This window comes from Cetorhinus maximus, chromosome 35 (assembly GCF_964194155.1).
Source record: "Cetorhinus maximus chromosome 35, sCetMax3.hap1.1, whole genome shotgun sequence".
In the NCBI taxonomy this organism is placed as follows: Eukaryota; Metazoa; Chordata; class Chondrichthyes; order Lamniformes; family Cetorhinidae; genus Cetorhinus; species Cetorhinus maximus.
In genome coordinates, this window is record NC_135913.1 from 945,478 (window position 1) to 967,631 (window position 22,154).

General features: G+C 44.5%; 3 non-coding genes across 3 annotated transcripts; all 3 read left to right on the forward strand.

The window, feature by feature from the left end:
• Positions 1-1,296: 1,296 nt before the first annotated feature.
• On the forward strand, positions 1,297-1,369 carry trnak-uuu (transfer RNA lysine (anticodon UUU)). Its single transcript has one exon. It is a non-coding gene; the product is annotated as a tRNA-Lys (tRNA).
• Positions 1,370-6,986: 5,617 nt separating this feature from the next.
• Positions 6,987-7,059, forward strand: trnak-uuu (transfer RNA lysine (anticodon UUU)). The gene has a single exon. It is a non-coding gene; the product is annotated as a tRNA-Lys (tRNA).
• A 14,806-nt stretch (positions 7,060-21,865) lies between these two features.
• trnak-uuu (transfer RNA lysine (anticodon UUU)) lies at positions 21,866-21,938 on the forward strand. The gene has a single exon. It is a non-coding gene; the product is annotated as a tRNA-Lys (tRNA).
• The last annotated feature ends 216 nt before the right edge of the window (positions 21,939-22,154 follow it).

The window sequence follows — 22,154 nt, forward strand, 5'->3', positions numbered from 1 at the left end:
AGGGTTTTGACCCAGCGAAGTGATGGAAGGGCGATATATTTCCAAGACATTTTGGAGAGTAACTTGGAGGGGAACTTCTACCTGTTGGTGTTCCAATTCAACTGTTGTCCTTGTACTTCTGGTGGGCGGTGGTCGCTGGTTTGGAAGGTGCTATCGAAGAGGCCTTGCTGAATTACTGCAGTGCATCTTTTAGATCGTACACACTGCTGCCATTGTTCGTCGGTGGTGGTGGGAGCAAATGTTGGTGGATGTGGTGCCAAAATAGCTGGCTTCTATGCCCTGGTTGTTATTAAGCATCTTGAGTGTTGTTGGAGCTGAACTCAACCGGGCAATTGGAGAGCATTCGATCACACTCCTGAGCTGTGATTCGTAGATGGTGGACATGCTTTGGGGAGTCAGGAGGTGAGCTTCTCTTCGCAGGATTCTTAGCCTCTGACCTGCCCTGGTAGCCACAGTATTTATATGGCTGGTCCAGTTCAGTTTCTGTTCAATGGTAACCCATAGGATGTTGATAGTGGGCGATAATTTGATCTCGAATTCCTCTTTGTCTGACGTCTTTACGGCAGCCTTGTGCCATACAAAAGTGGGGCGTGGCTTCGCTTGTCCGCTGCTGCATGTCTGGGAAACGCTCTGTGGTGCTGTTTTCCAATCCTGCCCCCGTCACGAGGTCGGGCGATAAAAGTCCAATCCGACTGTTATTGCAACCCCTTGGACTTGCTGATTGGACGGCCAGCAGCGAAAATGCGTTTTTAAATTTCCGGTTGCTACCCAGGACCGCGCACTCGGGAAAGCATCAGCTGTTTAAACTGAGGGTCCACGTTTAATTAGACCCTGTTAGGTCGCTTTTATTGTTCACTTCTCAATTCTCATGTGAATCATCCAATTGATCGACAAGCCGCGCTGAATGGACTCTTGATTGTGTTTCGTCCGGCGAAGTCACTTTCCTGTCCATGCATTAAGGAGGGTTTTCTGTCCGGCCGGATCCTTGCATATTGTGCATCTGTTTGCAATTACCTCAATGAATATTATCAGTTTTCTTATCTGAATGAGGTAGCACACCAAAATGCCAAAATGAATGGAAGGGCGTTTAATGGGTGCTGGGCAAACTTTGGGGTGAACTGGACCGATGAGGATTTGTGAAGAGCCATTGTGATTGAAATCAGCCATGGTATTGAGACTGGGCACGTGGGGGGAATCCGCCGAACACACTGGATGACCACAGAAAAAGTACAGAATCTGAAGGATGCAATGTTCGCTGTCATGCAGTAAACATCGTGGTCGGGGTTTAGAGTCAGATCCCGGATAGCTCAGTCGGTAGAGCATCAGACTTTTAATCTGAGGGTCCAGGGTTCAAGTCACTGTTCGGGTGCTTTTTGTTGACCTAAATCCAGAAATCATGAGCAATTAATGCCTATCTCTTGTAGAAACGTCATATATCTACGATGATTTGATCCTGTTTGAATTGGAAGTTTTATTCTGATGTCGGTGTTTTCAGTGAAATTCAATGGCATTTTCGAAATTATCAATTTTTATTTGCACACCGCCCCAACTGCCGTCCAAGTCGAGCTCATTAATCTGTTCCAACTCATTCAATGATTTCAAATATAACCTATTTTATGATATTTTCCGAATATATTTAGAGACTTTGCAGGTAATTTGACGGTTTGAAACGGTCGCTAATGGTTCTGTTTTGAAGCGTAAAAAGTGAGTTATTTTCATTGACAAATTTTGAATTGTCAGTGGCAAGAGATAACTCCATCAACACCTGCAAGGCCGCCTCCAAGTCACACAGAGGATGTTCACTATTTACTATGACACATTCCTTCACTGACGCTGCGTCACAATGCTGTATCTCCCTCCCTATCAGCACAGTGGGTACACGTGCACCACAGGGACTGCAGCGTTTCAAGATGACAACTCAGCACCACCTTCACAATGGGAATGAGGGATGGGAATCAAATGCAGGTTCAACTAACCGATGCCTGCTTCCTGTGAAATCATTTTTTTTCTGAAAAGCCTATTTTCATCGACAAGCTGATTGTCCACCCACTGACACCACTTAAAGAGTGGGTGTTGCATTTTTTGATGAAAATTCTGCAAGATATGCCACGGCACCATGTTGAAGGGGAGCAGGGCCGGATTGTCTGGCGTCCTGGATTTATTGATTAAGAAAAGTTGATCCCCAGATCATGATCACATTGCCGCTTGTGTGAACTTGTTGTTTGTAAATTGGCTGCTGTGATTACTACATTACTACAGTAGGAACACTTCAAAATAATTTAGTTTCCTGCATAGAGCTTTGTCATATCTAATGTGGTGAAAGGTGTTTTGAACTTTCAAGCCTCTCTTTCGTCTTTGGCACAGCTTTGAGGATAATGGTGAAATTCTTGCACATAGGGATAGGTTGAATGAGCGTTCAGAATAAGTGAAGTGATGCGGAGGATTTCTGGGAGGGAATTCCAGACTTTGGTCCCAGGTGGGTGACGGCGCGGCTATCAGTGTTGGAAAAATTAAAATCAAGAGGTCAGAGTTAATGAAAGTTGGGGGTGTTGTTAATTTTTGGAAATTACTGACATGGGGAGTTATAGTGGATTGAAAGTTCTTTCCTTTCTTTGAAAATAAAAACATTTTCTTTAAGGCATTTCTTTAAGGTGAGCGAATGCAAGTTTTGATGACACCAGTGGTGATTTTGTTGGACACGGGCAATAGAGCTTTGGATCATTTCAAATTTACGGAGGCAAGAAAATGAATGGTAAATGAGTAGTGAATTGGGATGGTCAATTCTTGATGAATTAATATCATTGTTCAGAGCTGTAGGAGCAGTTGAGTTGCAGGAGGTGGGGTGTTGGGCATTGGAAATTGGTAGTGGTGGAAATAGGAGATTTTAGTGGTGACAGAGATACATAGACCAAATCTTCCCTGAAGGCCAAATACGAAATCAAGTATGTGAACAGCCTGGTTCAAGCTCACACAGTTTTCCCAGCAAGAAGGGTGATATTAGAAGCTGGGATCGGGGAGCTTGCAGCAGAGGCCAAAATAAGGTGGACATTTAATCTCATTCAGTAATGGATAAGCAGTTTGATTAAGTGTCAATGGTTGTGAGGCGGAGCGAGATGCTGAGGGGGAGCTGATGACCACCGTACATGTGATAGAATGTATGATGCCACTGAGGGTCAGCATCTGAATGAGAAATTGGAATGGGTCATGGAGACGTCCCTCAGGGAACCCTGAGGCACTGTGCGGGAATGGGATGAAAAATCATTGCTTGTTATGCTCTGGATATGTTTAGGTTGGTAAGTGGGGAAGCATGCTCTCTACCCAATATTTCATTCCTCATATTTAGATATTTTTCTATCTTTATCTTTAGTAAGCATTCCATTATTTCTCGCACCAGTGAATTTAACCTGACTGGTCTATAATTGTCTGGGCATGTCCTGGTTCACTTTTTCAATTATAGGAATTACATTATTTATCCGCCAAACCTCTTCTTTAACGTAGTATTTTCTCGCAAATTATTAAATATGAATAGCAATCCCTGTGCTGGTTCATGCCCAGCATATTTCAAATTCCGCGGAGGAATGCTTTTATACCTAGCAGCTCAAAGAGTGGGGAACCATTAGGCGCTGTGGGCCATCATCTGCAGCTGAAATGTTTGCAACCACAATCTGTATCCTCAGGGTCCGGCACATTCCCCAGTTTACGAATTCCACAAAGGCAGGGGATCAACCAGAGTTTAACGAAGAGTGCAGGAGAATATGCCTCGTGCTGAATCAGGCAGGCATACCTAAAGATGAGGTGTCAACCTTGTAAAGCTACAACTCAGGTCTACTTGCGTGTCAACCAGAATAAGGAGCAAGTGATGGACAAGCTAAGTGATCCCACAACCAGCAGATCAGATCTGAGGCCTGCAGCCCCGTCACTTTCAGCCGTGAATGTGGTGGATAATTAAACAACTCAATGGAGGGCGAGGCTCCACAAATATCCCCATCCCCAATGATGGAAGAGCCGTGCGCATCAGTTGAAAAGACGAGGCTGCGGAATTAGCAACCACCTTGAGCCAGAAGTGCCGAGTGGATGATGAACTCCAGAGCTCTTCCGCTTCGCAGAGGCCAGTTTTCAGCCAATTCGATTGGATCCACGTCATATGATAAGGCTGAAGGCACTGGATAGCGCAAAATTAATGGCGCTGACAACATGGGGCAAGAGAATTCGGCTCCAGAACTTGCAACACCCCAATCCACGTTGTTCCATTGCAGCTACAATACTGGAATCTACACGAAAATGTGGATGTTTGCCGATGTGTGTCCCGTCCAAAAAAAGCAGTACAAATCCAAACCGACCAATGAGTGCCCCATTCTTCTCCTCTCGATCATTTGTAAAGTCATGGTAGGGGCCAACAACAATGCTGTCAAGCGACACTTGCTTCGCAAAAACGTGCTCAATAGCGCCCAGTCTGTGTTCCGCCAGGGTCAGTCAGGTTCAGACCTCATTACAGCCTTAATTCAAACATGGAAAAAGAACTAAACTCCAAATGTGAAGTGAGAGTGACTGCAATTGACATCAAGTCAGCATTTGACCGATTGTGTGGCATCATGGTTTCCGAACAAAACTGGAGTCAATGGGAATGTGGGGGAAACCCGCCACTGTTTGGATTCATTTCCAGCACAAAGGAAGATGGTTGTGGTAGCTGGTTGGAAATCTACTCAGTTGCAGGGAATCACTGCAGGACGTCGTCTAGGTAATGTCCTCGGCTAAAACATCTTCAGTTGCTTTATCAATCACCTTCATTCAATCATAGTGTCAAAAATGGGGATATTCGCTGATGATTGCACAATTTTCAGCACCATTCGCGCATCCTCAGGCAATGAAGCAATGCACGTACAAATATAGCAAGTCCCAGATAATATCCAGGCTTGGGCTGATAAGTGGCAATACATGCGCACCACACAAGTGCCAGGCAATGACTATCACGAACAGGGGAGAATCTAAGCAACTTTCCTCGTCATTCAGTGGCAAAGCCATCGCTGAATCCCCCATTATCAAAAACCAGGCGGTTATCATTGATACTGAACAGGACTAACCATATAAACACTGTGGCTAGAAGAATAGGTCAAAGGCTAGGAATCGTGCGGCGTGCAAATCACCTCCTGACTTCCAAATATTGCCCAACATCAACAAGGCACAAGTCATGAGTTCGATGGAATGTCCTCCACTTCCCTGGCTGAGTGCAGCTCCTACAACACTCAAGTAGGTTGACATCACACAAGCCAGATCAGCCCGCTTGATTGGCACCCCATCCATAAACATTCACTCCCTCCACGACCGACGTAGAGTAGCAGCAGTATGTACCATCTACATGATGGCGGCAGGAACTCATCTAGGCTCCATTGTCAGTATCTTCCAACTCCACGACCGCTACCATTTAGAGGGACAGGTGCAGCAGACACATGGGAACGCCAGCAACTGCAAGTTACACTCCAAGCCACTCACCATTCTGACTTGGAAATACATCGCCGTTCCTTCACTGTCGCTGGGTCAAAGCCCTGGAACTCCCTCTCTAACAGCATTGTGGATTTGCCTACAGTGCATGGAATTCTGCGGTTCAGGAAGGCAGTTCGCCACCAGCTTCTCAAGGGCAGTTAGTGATGGGCATAAATGCTAGCCTAGCCAGCGAATCCCACATCCCGTGAATAAATTAAAAGATAGGTGGAGAAGCCCAAATAATGTATGACCTACCTGTAAACCATGTTGTACAGGAATTGGGACACCACATCTGGAACACTGTGTACAGCATTGATCTCCTTATTTAATGTGTAAATACGCTGCAAGCAGTTGAGAGAATGTTTACTGGACTAGTACCTGGAATGGGTGTGTTTTCTTATTAGGAATGTTTGGACAGTTAGGCTTGCATCTACCGCAGTTTAGAAGTGTAATGGGTACCTTGATTGAAACATATAATATATATAAACATATAACCGAGGGTCCATGACTTGGTGGATGTGAAGGAGCTGTCTCCTCTTGTGGGATAATCTTGAACTAGGGGTCGCTCTTATAAGACAAAGATGTGGAGAATTTTTTTCTCTCAGGGTCACGAGCCTTTGGAACTCTTCCTGAAAAGCCGTGGAAGCCGAGTCTTCATTATTTTGAAGGTGGAGGCCGAGGTCATGGTTGAGGTATTTAATGAATATTTCCCACCTGAGTTTAGAAATGAGGAAGGTACTGGCAAATCAGCAGTGAATCTGGAGGTGTTTCAGACACTGGCTGGATCAAATTTTGATAAAGAGGGACGTTTGAGAGAGTGGCTGTAATACAAGTTCATAAGCCGGGAGGAATGCATCCGAGGATGCCCCAGGAAATACAGGAGGAACTTGGGTGAGGGTGTGTGTGAAAATCCCCCAGGTGATCTGAGATTCAAGGATGATGTCAGAGATATGGAGAATTTGAAGCGTTGCACCTACTTCATGAAAGGGTGTAAGGATAAAAGCAACAGATAAATGTGTACGTTCTTTACAAGAGATGATGGCCTTGGCTAAAATGAACAGCCAGTTGAACAAATGTCCATTATTTAGGAAACAAAAATGGCATTGATTTATTGAAGCCATTAATGGGAAATGTCTTGTGTTTTAATGTATTTTCTACCCACCGGTGCTGCTGTAAAGTGTTGATTTTACAGAGTGTTCATTCATTGGCAAAGCCAATTCAACGGCTGCATGTTATAATTTTGTTTCTTTCAATCAGGCAGACCCCAAACTTTCAAAAAAAAAAAATTGTTGAGTGTTTAATGGGTGCGGGCCCGGCTTTGGCGTGAAGTGGACGGGTTCGTATTTGTGAAAATCAATTGTGTTTGAATTTGGCGATGTGAGTGAGAAACGGGTGTGAGAAAAATCGGCTGAACACAGTGGGTGACGGCAGAAAAAGTGCAGAATCTGCAGGATGCAATGCTCACCATCAGCCAGTAAAGGTCGCAGTGCGGTCAATAGCCGCGGGCCCGGATAGCTCAGTCGGTAGAGCATCAGACTTTTAATCTGAGGGTCTAGGGTTCAAGTCCCTATTCGGGCGCTGACTTTTTACTGCGAGTTATCGATTCTCACGTAAATTCCTGCACATGCCTTTAAGATAATTCCAAGATTTGCGATATGCTGATTGTATGTGACGTGGAAAGTATTTTCTGATGGCGGTGTTTTCAATTGTATTGAATGGTAATTTCGAAATTATCTTTGGCGCTCTCTTCCTCAGAAGGCAGTGGAAGCAAAGACTTTGAATATCTTTAAGGCTGCTATATTCTTGATTAACAAGGGGTGGGTGAAAGTGTATGTGTGTAGGCCGGAGGTTGTATTCAGATTGGCCATCACCTTTTTGAAAGGCAGACGAGAATTGAAGGGCCGAGTGGCCTACTCCAGCTCTTGGTTGTCACTGAAATATTGTCACTGAAAATAACACTGAATTTTCACTTTGAAGCAAATCCATTGTAAACGGCCGCTTCAAAACATCAAGTTGGCTGCAAAATTTCAAAATAAAGTTAGTAAATTTCATGAAGTAAATCACATTTGAAAATTAAATGTCAGGGACGGAATTAAAGGAGATTAACGAGTTTTATTTGGAGAGCAGGGAAGATCAGCTTCGCATAGCCTTGTCACTTTGGGCTGGATGAAAATAGTGATTGATTATTTCGAAAAAAACGCAATTCAAAATATCTCAAAATATCGCATTAGAAAATACGCTCCCATTCACATAGAACCAGCATGTCGCAAATCCTTAAAATATCTTAAGAGATGAGAGTGATTACACGGGGATAGAATGATTTGCAAGAGAATCGATCATTCAGATTTGAAAGCATCGCAGGAGCAAAGAATTGAACCCTACTCTCTTATATTAAAAGCTTCCGATGGTCTATCCACTGAGCTACACAGGACCCCACTGACCTTAGGCACCGCCACCTTTGTTGACTGAGAACGAACATCCCATCGTCCAAATTGTGTATTTCCTTCTGCAGTTTCCCAGGTCTGTTCAGAATATTTTGGCCTCACGTCCAAACTCACTAAACTCCGCCCACCCCCAACTCCTCAACCCCGCAGACTTGCTTCACAATTTCTCTCCAGACGGGATCACCTTTGCACTTCCCACAGCTCGTGCTGTAAAAAAGCAGGAGGGGGTGGGGTTGGAGGCGGAAGTGGAAGCGGGGGCGGAGGATGCACTTGCCCGCTGCAGAGGGTACGGGGAACCCGATGCAGTTCGGATTTCTCACATTGCCCCCGTCGGTGATCGAGCGAAAAATGTTTAATCCGACTGTGATTGCAGTTCCTCCAGAGTTCTGGCTGGATGGCAGCCAGTGAACATTAAAATATAAAATTCCGGTTGCTACCCCGGGGAGCGCACTCGGCAGAGCATCAGCCGTTTAAACTGAGGGTTCAGTTCCTAATGTCCTTTTCGGACGGTTTTTTTTGGTTAAATTCTCAGTTCTCACGTGAATCATCCAATTCAGTGATACATCAACAAGATATGTTTGAATGAACTTTGTGATTGTTTTTCATCTGGCAGGGGGTTTTCTATCCGGCCGGCTCCGTGCATATTGTGCACATGTTTGCATTTACCTGAATATAGCTGTTAAATGAACATCATTTTTTTTTCTTTCGATCAGGCAGCCCCCAATATTTACAAAAAGTAGTGGAAGAGCGTTTTGTGGCGCGTTCCGGACTTTGGGGTGAAATGGACTGGTTTCTGAAGAGGTTTGTAAAATTTGTACTCAACCTGAAGGATGCAATGCTCACTTTGAGCCAGTATAGGTCGCTGTGATTCAACGTCCACGGCGCTCGGGTAGCTCAGTCGTTATAGCATGATAGCATTCATCTGAAAGTCCAGGGTTCAAATCCCTGTTCAGGAACTGTGTTCAACTGTAAGTATTGTTTCTTATTTGAATAAGAGAAATTGTGAGCAATTGCTACACTTCCCTTTCAGATTCGCTGATTCTAATTTGAAATGGAATGTATTTTCTGATGTCTGTGTTTTCAGTTATATTGAACGGCTTTTTTTCAAAATGATCACCAAGCCCCAGCTCACACGACGAATTAAAGGTGTTCTTCCTTGCCGCCCAAATAACGCTCATTAATCTGTTCCAATTTATTCCATGACAGATAGATTTCAAATATAATCGATTTCATGATATTTTCTGAATTTCTCTTGAGAATTTTCAGGAAACCTGATGTTGTGAAACAGTAGCTAATGATTTTGCTTTGAATTGTAAATAGATTGTTATATTTTTTACACATTTTGTATTGTCAGTTGTAAGAGACAACTCCACCAACATGTGCAAAACCCTCAACGCCTCCATCACCACTTCCCCGCAGAAGCCACACACACTAACTTGTTCACCAACTCCACAGGTGCTGCAGCTGTTCTGGAAGACAACTCCCCACCATCTTCTCAAAGGCAATTAGTGATTGGCAATAAATGGGGGCCATCTAGCGGATGCCAAAGTCCTGTGAAACCCTCTTTATTTCAAAAAAGACGTATTTTCATCGACAAGCTGATTTTCCACCCAATTACACCACTTGAAGTTTTTGCAACTGGGTGTTGCATTATTTGATGAAAATTCTTCAAAAGATCCCAAGGCACCATGTCAAAGAGGAGCAGGGGAGGAATGCCTGGTTTCCTGGGGTTCTCGATTAATCAACAGAAGAACGATAGGTTCCCAGATCATGATCACATGACTGCTTATGTGAGCTAGTGGTTTGTAGATTGACTGCTGTGATTACTATATTGCTATTGTAAGAACACGTCAAAATAATTTAATTACCTGAACAGATGTTTGCAATATCCCAATGTCGTTAAAGGTGCGATAAAATTTAAAACTTTCCTGCTTCTTTCACACAGCATTAGAGAGGATTTTGAAAATCTTGCACAAAATGATAGATTTAATGTACGTTCAGAAGAAGTGATGGGATGGGGGTTGATTTTGGGAGGGAATTTCAGAGCTTTGGGCCGAGGTGGGTGATGGCAATGCCATCAGAGTTGGGAAGATTAAAATCAGGTGTGCTCTAGAGATCAGAGTTAAATGAGTGTTAGGGGTGTTGGTGGTGAATGATGCAAGGTGTGATCAAAAGTGCTATCAAGCTACACTTGCTTCTTAACAACCTGCTTACTGACGCCCTGTATGGGTTACCCCAGCCTCACTCTTTTCTTTACAGGCCTCATTACAGCCTTAACTCAAACATGGATAATGAGCTAAACTCCACATGTGAGGTGCGAATGACTGCCATTGACATCAAGGCATCATTTTCACCGAGGGTAGCATCAATGAGCCTTAGCAAAACTGGAGCCAATGGGAATCAGGGGGAAACATCTACAACGGTTGGAGCTATACCCAGCAGAAAGGAAGATGGTTGTGGTAGTTGGTGGGAACTGATCTCAGTTCCAGGGAATCACTGCAGATCTTCCCCAAGGTAGTGTCCTAGGCCCAACAATCTTCAGCTGCTTCATCAGTTACCTTCCTTTCATCAAAGGGTCAGAAGTGAGAATGTTCGCTGACAACTGCACAATGTTCACACTATCCCCGAGTCTATGAAAACTGAAGCAGTCCATGCACAAATGCAACAAGAGCTGGGCAATGTCCAGGGTTGGGCTGAGAACTGGCAAGTAACATTCACACCACACAAGTGCCAGGCAATGATCTTCTTCACCAGGAGAAAATTGAAGCAGCTTTACTTGAGATCCAGTGGCTTTACCATTGCCGAATCCCCCGCTACCATTATCCTGTGGGTTACCATTGACTAGAAAAGGAACTGGACTCGCGATTTAATTACTGTGGCTACAAGAGTAGATCAGAGGCTTGGAATCCTGCGACGAGCAAGTCACCTCCTGACTTCCCTAAATCTGCTCACCATCTACAATGCACAATTCTTGATTGCGATGGTATACTTTCCACGACCCTGCACAGTAGGAGCAGACTGTACCATCTACAAGATGCATGGCAGCAATTCACCAAGGCCCCTTAGACAGTACATTTGAAACCCACGGCCGCTACCATCTACAAGGATAAGGACATGGGACACATGGGAACACCAGCACCTGGAAATTCCACTACAAGGCACTCACCATCCTGGCTTGGAAATATATCGCCGTTCCTTGACGTCAGTCGGTCACAATCCTGATACTCCCTCACTAACAGCACTGTGGGTGTGTCTACAGCGCATGGACTGCTGCGATTCAAGATGGCAGCTCACCTCCGCCTCCTGAAGGGCAATTAGTGATGGGCAATAAATGCTGGCCTACAATATAAAATTCACGTGGCGTGAATGAAGAATAAGTGGGGAAGTCCCATTAATGAATGGCCTATCTGTGCAGCATGTTATACAAAACTGGCAAGACCAGTTCTGGAGTGTACAGTACTTTAATGATCTCCTTATTTAAGGAAAGATGTAAATGCATTAGTTTCAGTTCAGACAAGATTTGCTCGACTAATACATGGAATGGGCGGGATGCCTTATGTGGAATGGTTGGACAGGATAGGCCTGTATCCGCTGGAATTTCGAAGTGTCATTGGTGACTTGATTGAAACTTTTAAAACCCTGAGATGTCTTGACAGGGTGGGCGTGGAGAGGATGTTTCCTCTTGTGGGAGGCCGTAGTAATTGGGGCCGCTCATTTAAGACAGAAATTAGAGGAGTTTTTTCTCTCTGAAAGAGTCGTGAGTCTTTGGAACGTTCTTCCTCAGAAGGCGGTGGAAGCAGAGTCCTTGAATATTTTTAAGGCGGAGGCAGATAGGTTCTTGATTAACAAGAGTGTGAATGTGTCTCGGGGGTAGGTGGGAGGTTACAATCAGATAAGCCATTACCTTATTCATTGATGGAGCAGACCTGAGGGGCCGAGTGGCCTACTCCTGCTCCTCGTTCGCATGTATGTTCGTATGTTTTCACTTACCTGAAATCGCCAATTTGGCCCAAGTAACATTTTTTTTAACTTTCTTTCAGCGGAACCCAGTGTAACTGAAATGATCAAAGAGCTTGCAAGTGGCGGAATGGGGGCAGTCGGCATTGGCCCCTGCGGGTGATGGGGGTCGGGGTGTGGCCGGGGTGTCGCGGAATGATTTCTGTTGACCTTCTCTGAAGTGACTCCTCAGGTAGGCAGCACGTGCGGCTGTGTGAGAGAAATGCGCTGCACAGGCTGCACTACTGGGAAATGAGTTGGGGAATGTGCAGGACATCAGGCAGTGAATGTGGGTCTGAAACAGAATTGAGAAGCATATATAGCCGAGCGCGGAATGCATCAGATGTTTTTCACCTGAGCATTTGAAATTAAAGTCCCTGCTTACGAATTGCTTTTAAATTACAATTCTGACTCGCATTTTCATACAGTTCTCCAGAATCACGTAATTGTAATTCTCCTGATTCAGAAATAATGCCATGGGCTATATGGCGCAGAAAGAGGTCATACGGCACAGCCAGTACATACCAACTTTATTTTTTTGCTTCGCTCGAGCCTCCTGCCATCTCTTTTCATTTCAATCTACTACATTAAACGAAACTGAGCTCTTTCTGCTCGATTTGCATTGTTTGCATTGACCTTCAAGCAGCGGTTAGCCCTAAATTAACATTTCCTCTTTTACTTCCACTCACGGAGCCCCAGTAAGACCTTAACAAGGAAATAGGGTGCAGCAGATAGTGCTTTCAAAGAGGGTTTGTGCAGCAAGCCCGTTGGGGCACTGGGAATCGATGTGTGAGCGAAATAAACTCAAGAGGGTGGATGATTGAAAATCAAAGAGAATGTAGAACCTGTATGTCCCATTTTTGCCGGTGAAGGTGACTGCGTCAGGTTCTAATCCCGAGCCCGGGAAGCTCAGTCGTTCGAGCATCACATGCTTAATTTCGGAGCCTATGATACAAGTCCATGTTCGGTCACTGCTTAACGCTTGGAATTGAGCAAGGGAGTGCTCTAATGGTAGGAAGTTGCAAGGTTTGGCTCGTTTTGGTGTTTTTTAAACAGATTTTTTTTCTGAAGTCGGTGCTTTGAAATATATTGAGCAGAGGTTCCGGGATTTTCAATCCATATTTTCATTCAGTCCCGTGTTTCACGAGAATTTGAAGCTGAATTTCCTGACGTCTGAATAAAAGAAATGTTTCAATTCCACCCAGGACACCATATCTTCAAAGATAATTCATGTTCGAAAATTTTCTGAATGCAGATTAAAATTTTGTTAGGAATCACGTTGTTTTGAAAGGGCAATTTAAAGCGGCCGTTTCCGTAAAGTGTAAGTTACATGTTATGGCCACTGGTGAGCTTATGTTTTATGTAATGAAATCAGCTTAATGTCTATATTTGGTGTGGTCTTCATTGATTAAATATCCATAAAATATCCCAAGGCACAATTTTGAGTATGAGTTCAGGATTTGTGCCTGATGCTCTGCGTCTCTCCCTCTATCAACTGAACAGCAGCGGATCCTCAGGCCATGATCACGTCGTTTTTTATGAGAGCTTGCTGTGTGAAAATTGGCTGCTGCGATTTCAATATTACGATAGTTAAGTGAACTCTGAATTAACTTGATTGCCCCTAAAGCCCTCTGGGAGTCCTTGACGTCGTGAGACGAATGGACGACTTTCCTACTTGAGGTCACATTCAGAACAGCCATAGTTTAATCAAAGGACAAATGCTGCTCGAGGGGCCGCATGGCCTACTCCTGCTCCCAACTCGTGTGTCCTTCTTTAATGGACAATTAGGGCTGCTTGTGAAAACATTGTGCAAAGAGTTACCTTTTGATGGGTGTTGAAGAGGGCTGATGAGGTATGGAGAGTATTTGGGAGGGAATACCAGAGCTATGGGACTAGGCACTTCATAGCCGAAGTTCAGTGTTGGAATGATTAGCATCAGAGATCCTCACAACACCAGAATTGGATGAGCGGAGATATCTTGCCGGGTAATGCATTGATAGTATTATGGAAGTACTTGTGTCTGATTTACTTATGAGCTCCTGCAATCTTGCTCTATCCCGCTCGCAGTCCTCACAATATTTGCCCTATTTTTTCCGTCCTCAAATTTTGTACTAGAGATTGGCACATCCACGTCTCAGTCGTTACTGCATGTAAAGAAGAGCAAGGGTTCTAATAATGTTACCATGAGACCAAGTCCGCCCACCACACCCCCATTCTATTTACATTCCTCTCGTATGTAAAACAATAGCTCCCCACTGCTCTTTGTTTCCTGCCATTCAGAAACCTTAGCGTCCATACTGCTACTCTACCTTTTATTGTGTCAGCTTAAGGTCGCTGACCAACCTATTCACTTGTGGAAATTTAGTTTCTGGATTCGAGTAAGACCAATGATGTCTTCTGGCCAAAGAATTGGCTAGTGAAATTGAAGGATGATGATTGTATGAAGCAGCTGGCCATCACGAACCAGTCTTTTATGTGTTCCTCACATCCAACGCTCTAAATAAAAATCACTTTCTCAAAATGCAACATTCCATAAGGGGACATTGTGCCCACCATAGCCCTGTCCCATTCTGCCTCCTGTGCTTGTCTAGAATCCCTTTCAATTCATCTGTTCTCTCTCAGGCTCGCCCTGACTCCCAGCTAATTCTCTCGGATCATATCCCTGTTTTATCTCGCTGGTTAATAACATAGGTATCCAGAACTATATACGTAATATCCCTGTTGTCTGTCTCTCCTTATTTGGGGTATTATCCTTTCTATCCCACTCCCAATTTTGCCTCCATTTTAAGTACTTGCCTGTAAAGGATATTAATGTATTATTTTGTTTTTTTTTCACGGGATGTGGGCTTTGCTGGCTGGGCCTGCATTCATTGGCCGTCCCAGGTTGCGTTTGAGAAGGTGTGGTGAGCTGCCTTCTTGAACCGCTGCGATCCATGTGGTGTCTGGAAGAAGGTTCCAGGGTTTTGACCCAGCGAAGTGATGGAAGGGCGATATATTTCCAAGACATTATGGAGAGTAACTTGGAGGGGAACATATACGTGTTGGTGTTCCAATTCGTCTGTTGTCCTTGTACTTCTGGAGGGCAGTGGTCGCAGGTTTGGAAGGTGCTATCGAAGGGGCCTTGCTGAATTACTGCAGTGCATCTTGTAGATCGTACACACTGCGGCCATTTTTCGGCGGTGGTTGTGGGAGCAAATGTTGGTGGATGTGGTGCCAAAATAGCTGGCTTCTATGCCCTGGTTGTTGTTAAGCATCTTGAGTGTTGTTGGAGCTGAACTCTTCCAGGCAAGTGGAGAGCATTCCATCACACTCCTGGCCTGTGATTCGTAGATGGTGGACAGGTTTTGGGGAGTCAGGAGGTGAGCTGCTCTTCGCAGGAATCTTAGCCTCTGACCTGCCCTGGTAGCCACAGCATTTATATGGCTGGTCCAGTTCAGTTTCTGGTCAATGGTAACCCATAGGATGTTGGTATTGGGCGATAATTTGATCTCAAATTCCTCTTTGCCTGACCTCTTTACGGCAGCCTTGTGCCGTACAAAAATGGGGCGTGGCTTCACTTGCCCGCTGCTGAATGTCCGGGGAATGCTCTGTGGTGCGGTTTTCTGACCCTGCCCCCGTCACGAGGTCGGGCGATAAAATTCCAATCCGACTGTTATTGCAACCCTTTTGGAAGTTCTGATTGGACGGCCAGCAGCGAAAATGCGTATTTAATTTTCCGGTTGCTACCCAGGACCGCGCACTCGGGAAAGCATCAGCTGTGTAAACTGAGGGTCCAGGTTTAATTAGACCCTGTTCGGTCGCTTTTATTGTTCACTTCTTAATTCTCCTGTGAATCATCCAATTGATCGACAAGCCGCGCTGAATGGACTCTTGATTGTGTTTCGTCCGGCAAAGTCACTTTCCTGTCCATGCGTTAAGGAGGGTTTTCTGTCCGGCCGGATCCTTGCATATTGTGCAGATGTTTGCAATTACCTAAATGAATATTATTAGTTTTCTTATCTGAATGAGGTAGCACGCCAAAATGCCAAAATGAATGGAAGGGCGTTTAATGGGTGCTGGGCAAACTTTGGGGTGAACTGGACCGGTGAGGATTTGTGAAGAGCCATTGTGATTGAAATCAGCCATGTTATTGAGACTGGATACGTGGGGGGAATCCGCCGAACACACTGGATGACCACAGAAAAAGTACAGAATCTGAAGGATGCAATGTTCGCTGTCATGCAGTAAATATCGTGGGGCGGGATTTGCAATCAAAGCCCGGATAGCTCAGTGGTTGGAGTGTCGGACTTTTAATCTGTGGGCCCAGGGTTCACGTCCCTGTTCGGGTGCTTTTTTTTTTGACCTAAATCCAGAAATCATGAGCAATTAATGCCTATCTCTTGTAGAACCGTCATATATCTACGATGATTTGATCCTACTTGAATTGGAAGGTTTTTTCTGATGTCGGTGTTTTCAGTGAAATTCAATGGGATTTTCGAAATTATCAATTTTTATTTACACACAGCCCCAACTGCCGTCCAAGTCGAGCTCATTAATCTGTTCAAACTCATTCAATGGTTTCAAATATAACCTATTTTATGATATTTGCCGAATATATTTAGAGACTTTGCAGGTAATTTGACGGTTTGAAACGGTCGCTAATGGTTCTGTTTTGAAGCGTAAAAAGTGAGTTATTTTCATTGACAAATTTTGAATTGTCAGTGGCAAGAGATAACTCCATCAACACCTGCAAGGACCCTTCCAAGTCACACAGAGGATGTTCACTTTTTACTATGACACGCTTCCTTCACTGCCGCTGCGTCAAAATGCTGGATCTCCCGCCCTAACAGCACTGTGGGTGCACGTGCACCACAGGGACTTCAGCGGTTCAAGAAGACAACTCAGCACCACCTTCACAAGGGGATTGAGCGATGGGAATCAAATACAGCATCAGCTAACCGATGCCTGCTTCCTGTGAAATCATTTTTTTGATGAAAAGCCTAATTCCATCAACAAGCTGATTGTCTACCCGCTGACACCACTTAAAGAGTAGGTTTTGCATTTTCTGATGAAAATTCTGCAAATGATGCCACGGCACCATGTTGAAGGGGAGCAGGGGTGGATTGTCTGGCGTCCTGGATTTATCGATTAATCAACAGAAGAAAAGTAGATCGCCAGATCATGATCACATTGCTGCTTGTGTGAACTTGTTGTTTGTAAATTGGCTGCTGTGATTAATACATTACTACAGTAAGAACACTTCAAATAATTTAGTTTCCTGCATAGATCTTTGTCATATCCTAATGTGGTGAAAGGTTTTTGAACGTTCAAGCCTCTCTTTCGTCTTTCACACAGCATTGAGGATAATGGTGAAATTCTTGCACAAAGGGATAGGTTGAATGAGCGTTCAGAATAAGTGAAAAAATGCGAAGGGTTTCTGGGAGGGAATTCGAGACTTTGGTCCCAGGTGTGTGACGGCACGGCCATCAGTGTTGGAAAAATTAAAATCAAGAGGTCAGAGTTAATGAAAGCTGGGGGTGTTGTTAATTTTTGGAAATTACTGACATGGGGTGTTATGGTGGATTTAAAGTTCTTTCCTTTCTTTGAAAATAAAAACATTTCCTTTAAGCCATTTCTTTAGGTGAGCGATTGCAAGTTTTGATGACTCTGGGGGTGATTTTGTTGGACATGGGCAATAGAGCTTTGGATCATTTCAAATTTACGGAGGCGCGAAAATGGACGGTAGATGAGTAGTGAATTGGGATAGTCAAGTCTTGATGAAGTAATATCATTGCTCAGAACTCCAGGAACAGTTGAGTTGCAGCATTTGGGGTATTGGGCATTGGAAATTGGTAGAGGTGGAAATAGACGATTTTAGTGGTGACACAGATACATAGACCAAATCTTCCCTGAAGGCCAAATACGAAATCAAGTATATGAACAGCCTGATTCAAGCTCACACAGTTTTCCCAGCAAGAAGGGCGGTATCAGAAGCTGGGATAGGGGAGCTTGCAGCAGAGGCCAAAATAAGGAGGACATTTAATTTCATTCAGTAATGAATAAGCAGTTTGATTAATTGTCAATGGTTGTGGGGCGCAGAGAGATGCTGAGGGGGAGCTGATGACCACCGTACATGTGAAAGAATGTATGACGCCACTGAGGGTCGGCATCTGAATGAGAAATTGGAATGGGTCATGGAGACGTCCCTGAGGAAACCCTGAGGTACTGTGCGGGAATGGGAAGAAAAATCATTGCTTGTGATGCTCTGGATATGTTTAGGTTGGTAAGTAGGGAAGCATGCTCTCCACTCAATATTTCATTCCTCATATTTAGATATTTTTCTATGTTCAGCATTAGTAAGCATTCCATTATTTCTCGCACCAGTGAATTTAACCTGACTGGTCTATAATTGTCTGGGCATGTCCTGGTTCACTTTTTCAATTATAGGAATTACATTATTTATCTGCCAAACCTCTTTTATAACATAATATTTTCTCGCAAATTATTAAATATGAATAGCAATCCCTGTGCTGGATCATGCCCAGCATATTTCAAATTCCGTGGAGGAATGCTTCCATACCTAGCAGCTCAAAGAGTGGGGAACCATTAGGTGCTATGGGCCATCATCAGCAGCTGAAATGTTTTCAAGCACAATCTGTATCCTCAGGCCCGGCATATTCCCCAGTGTACGAATTCCACCAAGGTAGGGGATCAACCATAGTTCAACGAAGAGTGCAGGAGAATATGCCTCGTGCTGAATCAGGCAGGCATACTTAAAAATGAGGTGTCAACCTTGTGAAACTACAACAAGAATAAGGAGCAAGTGATGGACAAGCTAAGTGATCCCAGCAGATCCGATCTGAGACCTGCACCCACGTCACATTCAGCCGTGAACGTGGTGGACAATTAAACAACTCAATGGAGGGAGACGCTCCACAAATATCCACATCCCCAATAATGAAATAACTGTGCACAACTTTGGAAAGGATAAGGCTGTGGAATTAGCAACCACCTTGAGCCAGATGTGCCGAGTGGATGATGAACTCCAGAGCTCTTCCGCTTTGCAGAGGCCAGTTTTCAGCCAATTCGATTCACTCCATGTGATATGATACGTCTGAAGGCATTGGATAGTGCAATATTAATGGCGCTGACAAAATTGGGTAAGAGAATTCGGCACCAGAACTTGCAAAATCCCAATCCACTTTGTTCCGTTGCAGCTACAATACTGGCATCTACACGAAAATGTGGATGTTTGCCGAAGTGTGTTCCATCCACAAAAAGCAGGACAAATCCAAACCGACCAATGAGTGCCCCATTCTTCTCCTCTCGATTATTTGTAAAGTGATGGATGGGGCCATCAACAGTGCTATCAAGCGACACTTGCTTAGCAGTAACGTGCTCACTAGCGTCCAGTCTGTGTTCCGCCAGGGTCACTCAGATTCAGACCTCATTACAGCCTTGATTCAAAAATGGATAAAGAATTAAACTCCAAATGTGAAGTGAGAGTGGCTGCAAATGACATCAAGTCAGCATTTGATCAATTGTGTGGCATCATGGTTTCCGAACAAAACTGGAGTCAATGGGAATGAGGGGGAATCCCTGTACTGTTTGGAGTCTTTTCCAGCACAAAGGAAGATGGTTGTTGCAGTTGGCAGGAAATAAACCGAGGTGCAGGGCATCACTGCTGGACGTCGTCTGGATAGTGTCCTCGGCAAAAGCATCTTCAGTTGCTTCATCAATCACCTTCATTCAATCATAGTGTCAGAAGTGGGGATGTTCGCTGATGATTACACAATTTTCAGCACCATTCGCGCATTCTCAGGTACTGAAGCAGTCTAAGTACAAATATAAGAAGTCCCAGATAATATCCAGGCTTGGGCTGATAAGTGGCAAGACATGCGCACCACAGAAATGACAGGCAGTGACCATCTCGAACAGGGGAGAATTTAAGCAACTTTCCTTGACACTCAGTGGCAAAGCCATCGCTGAATCCCCCATTATCAATATCCAGGCGGTTACCATTGATCAGATACTAAACTGGACTAACCATATAAACACAGTGACTAGAAGAGTCGGTCAAAGGCTAGGAATCCTGCGGCGTGCAATTCACCTCCTGACTTACAAATATTGCCCTCCATCATCAACGCACAAGCCATGAGTGCGATGGAATATCCTCCACTTCCCTGGCTGAGTGTAGCTCCCATAACACTCAAGTAGCTAGACATCACCCATGCCGGATCAGCCCGCTCGTTTGGCAACCCATCCGTAAACATTCACTCCCTCCACCACCGACGTACAGTAGCAACAGTGTTTATTATCTACATGATGGTGGCAAGGAACTCATCAAGGGTCCATTGTCAGCACCTTCCACCTGCACGACCGCTGCCACTTAGAGGGACAGGTGCAGCAGACACATGGGAACGCCAGAAACTGCAAGTTACCCTCCAACCACTCACCATTCTGACTTGGAAATACATCGCCGTTCCTTCACTGTCGCTGGGTCAAAGCCCTGGAACTCCCTCTCTAACAGCACTGTGGATGTGCCTACAGTGCATGGAATTCTGCGGTTCAGGAAGGCAGCTCGCCGCATCTTCTCAAGGGCAGTTAGTGATGGGCATAAATGCTGGCCTAGCCAGTGAATCCCACATACCGTGAATAAATTAAAAGATAGGTGGAGAAGCCCAAATAATGTATGACCTAGCTGTGAACCATGTTGTACAGGACTGGAAGCACCACATCTGGAACACTGTGTACAGCATTGATCTCCTTATTTAACTTGTAAATACGCTGGAAGCAGTTCAGAGAATGTTTACTCGACTAATACCTGGAATGGGCGTGTTGTCTTATGAGGAATGTTTGGACAGGTTACGCTTGCATCTACTGGAGTTTATAAGGGTAATGGGTGCCTTGATTGAAAAATATAAGATCCCGAGGGGCCTTGACTTGGTGGATATGGAAGAGCTGTCTCCCCCTGTGGGAGAATCTTGAACTAGGGGTCGCTCTTTTAAGACACAGATGTGGAGAATTTTTTTCTCTCAGAGGGTCACGAGTCTTTGCAACTCTTCCTGAAAAGCCGGTGGAAGCCGAGCCTTCATTTTTTTTAAGTTGGAGGCAGAGGTCATGGCTGAGGCATTTAATGAATCTTTCCCACCTGAGTTTAGATAGGAGTAAGGTACTGGCAAATCAGCAGTGAATATGGAGGTGTTTCAGACACTGGCTGGATCATATTTTGATAAAGAGGGACGTTTGAGAGAGTGGCTGTGATACAAGTTCATAAGCCGGGAGGGATGCATCCGAGAATGCCCCAGGAAATACAGGAGGAGCTTGGGTGAGGGTGTGTGTGAAAATCCCCCAGGTGAGCTGAGATACAAGGATGATGTCAGAGATATGGAGAATCTGAAGCGTTGCACCTACTTCGTGAAAAGGTGTAAGGATAAAAGCAACAGGTAAATGTGTCACTCTGCTGAATCTTGGTAATTTGTCCGTCATTTACAAGAGATGATGGCCTGGGCTAAAATGAACAGCCAGTTGAACAAATGTCCATTATTTAGGTAACAAAAATCGCATTGATTTATTGAAGCCATTAATGGGAAATGTCTTGTGTTTTCATTAATATATTTATTTTCTACCCACCGGTGCTGCTGTAAAGTGTGGATTTTACAGAGTGTTCATTCATTGACAACGGCTACATGTTATAATTTTGTTTCTTTCAATCAGGCAGACCCCAAACTTTCAAAAAATAAAAATTGTTGAGTGTTTAATGGGTGCGGGCCCGGCTTTGGCGTGAAGTGGACGGGTTCGTATTTGTGAATATCAATTGTGTTTGAATTTGGCGATGGGAGTGAGAAACGGGTGTGAGGAAAATCGGCTGAACACAGTGGGTGACGGCAGAAAAAGTGCAGAATCTGCAGGATGCAATGTTCACCATCAGTCAGTAAAGGTCGCAGTGCGGCCATGCGACTAGAGCCCGGATAGCTCAGTCGGTAGAGCATCAGACTTTTAATCTGAGGGTCTAGGGTTCAAGTCCCTATTCGGGCGCTGACTTTTTACTGCGAATTATCGATTCTCACGTAAAATTCCAGAAACCATGCGCATTTCCTGCACATGCCTTTAAGATAATTCCAAGATTTGCGATATGCTGATTGTATGTGACGTGCAAAGTATTTTCTGATGGCTGTGTTTTCAATTGTATTGAATGGTAATTTCGAAATTATCTTTGGCGCTCTCTTCCTCAGAAGGCAGTGGAAGCAAAGA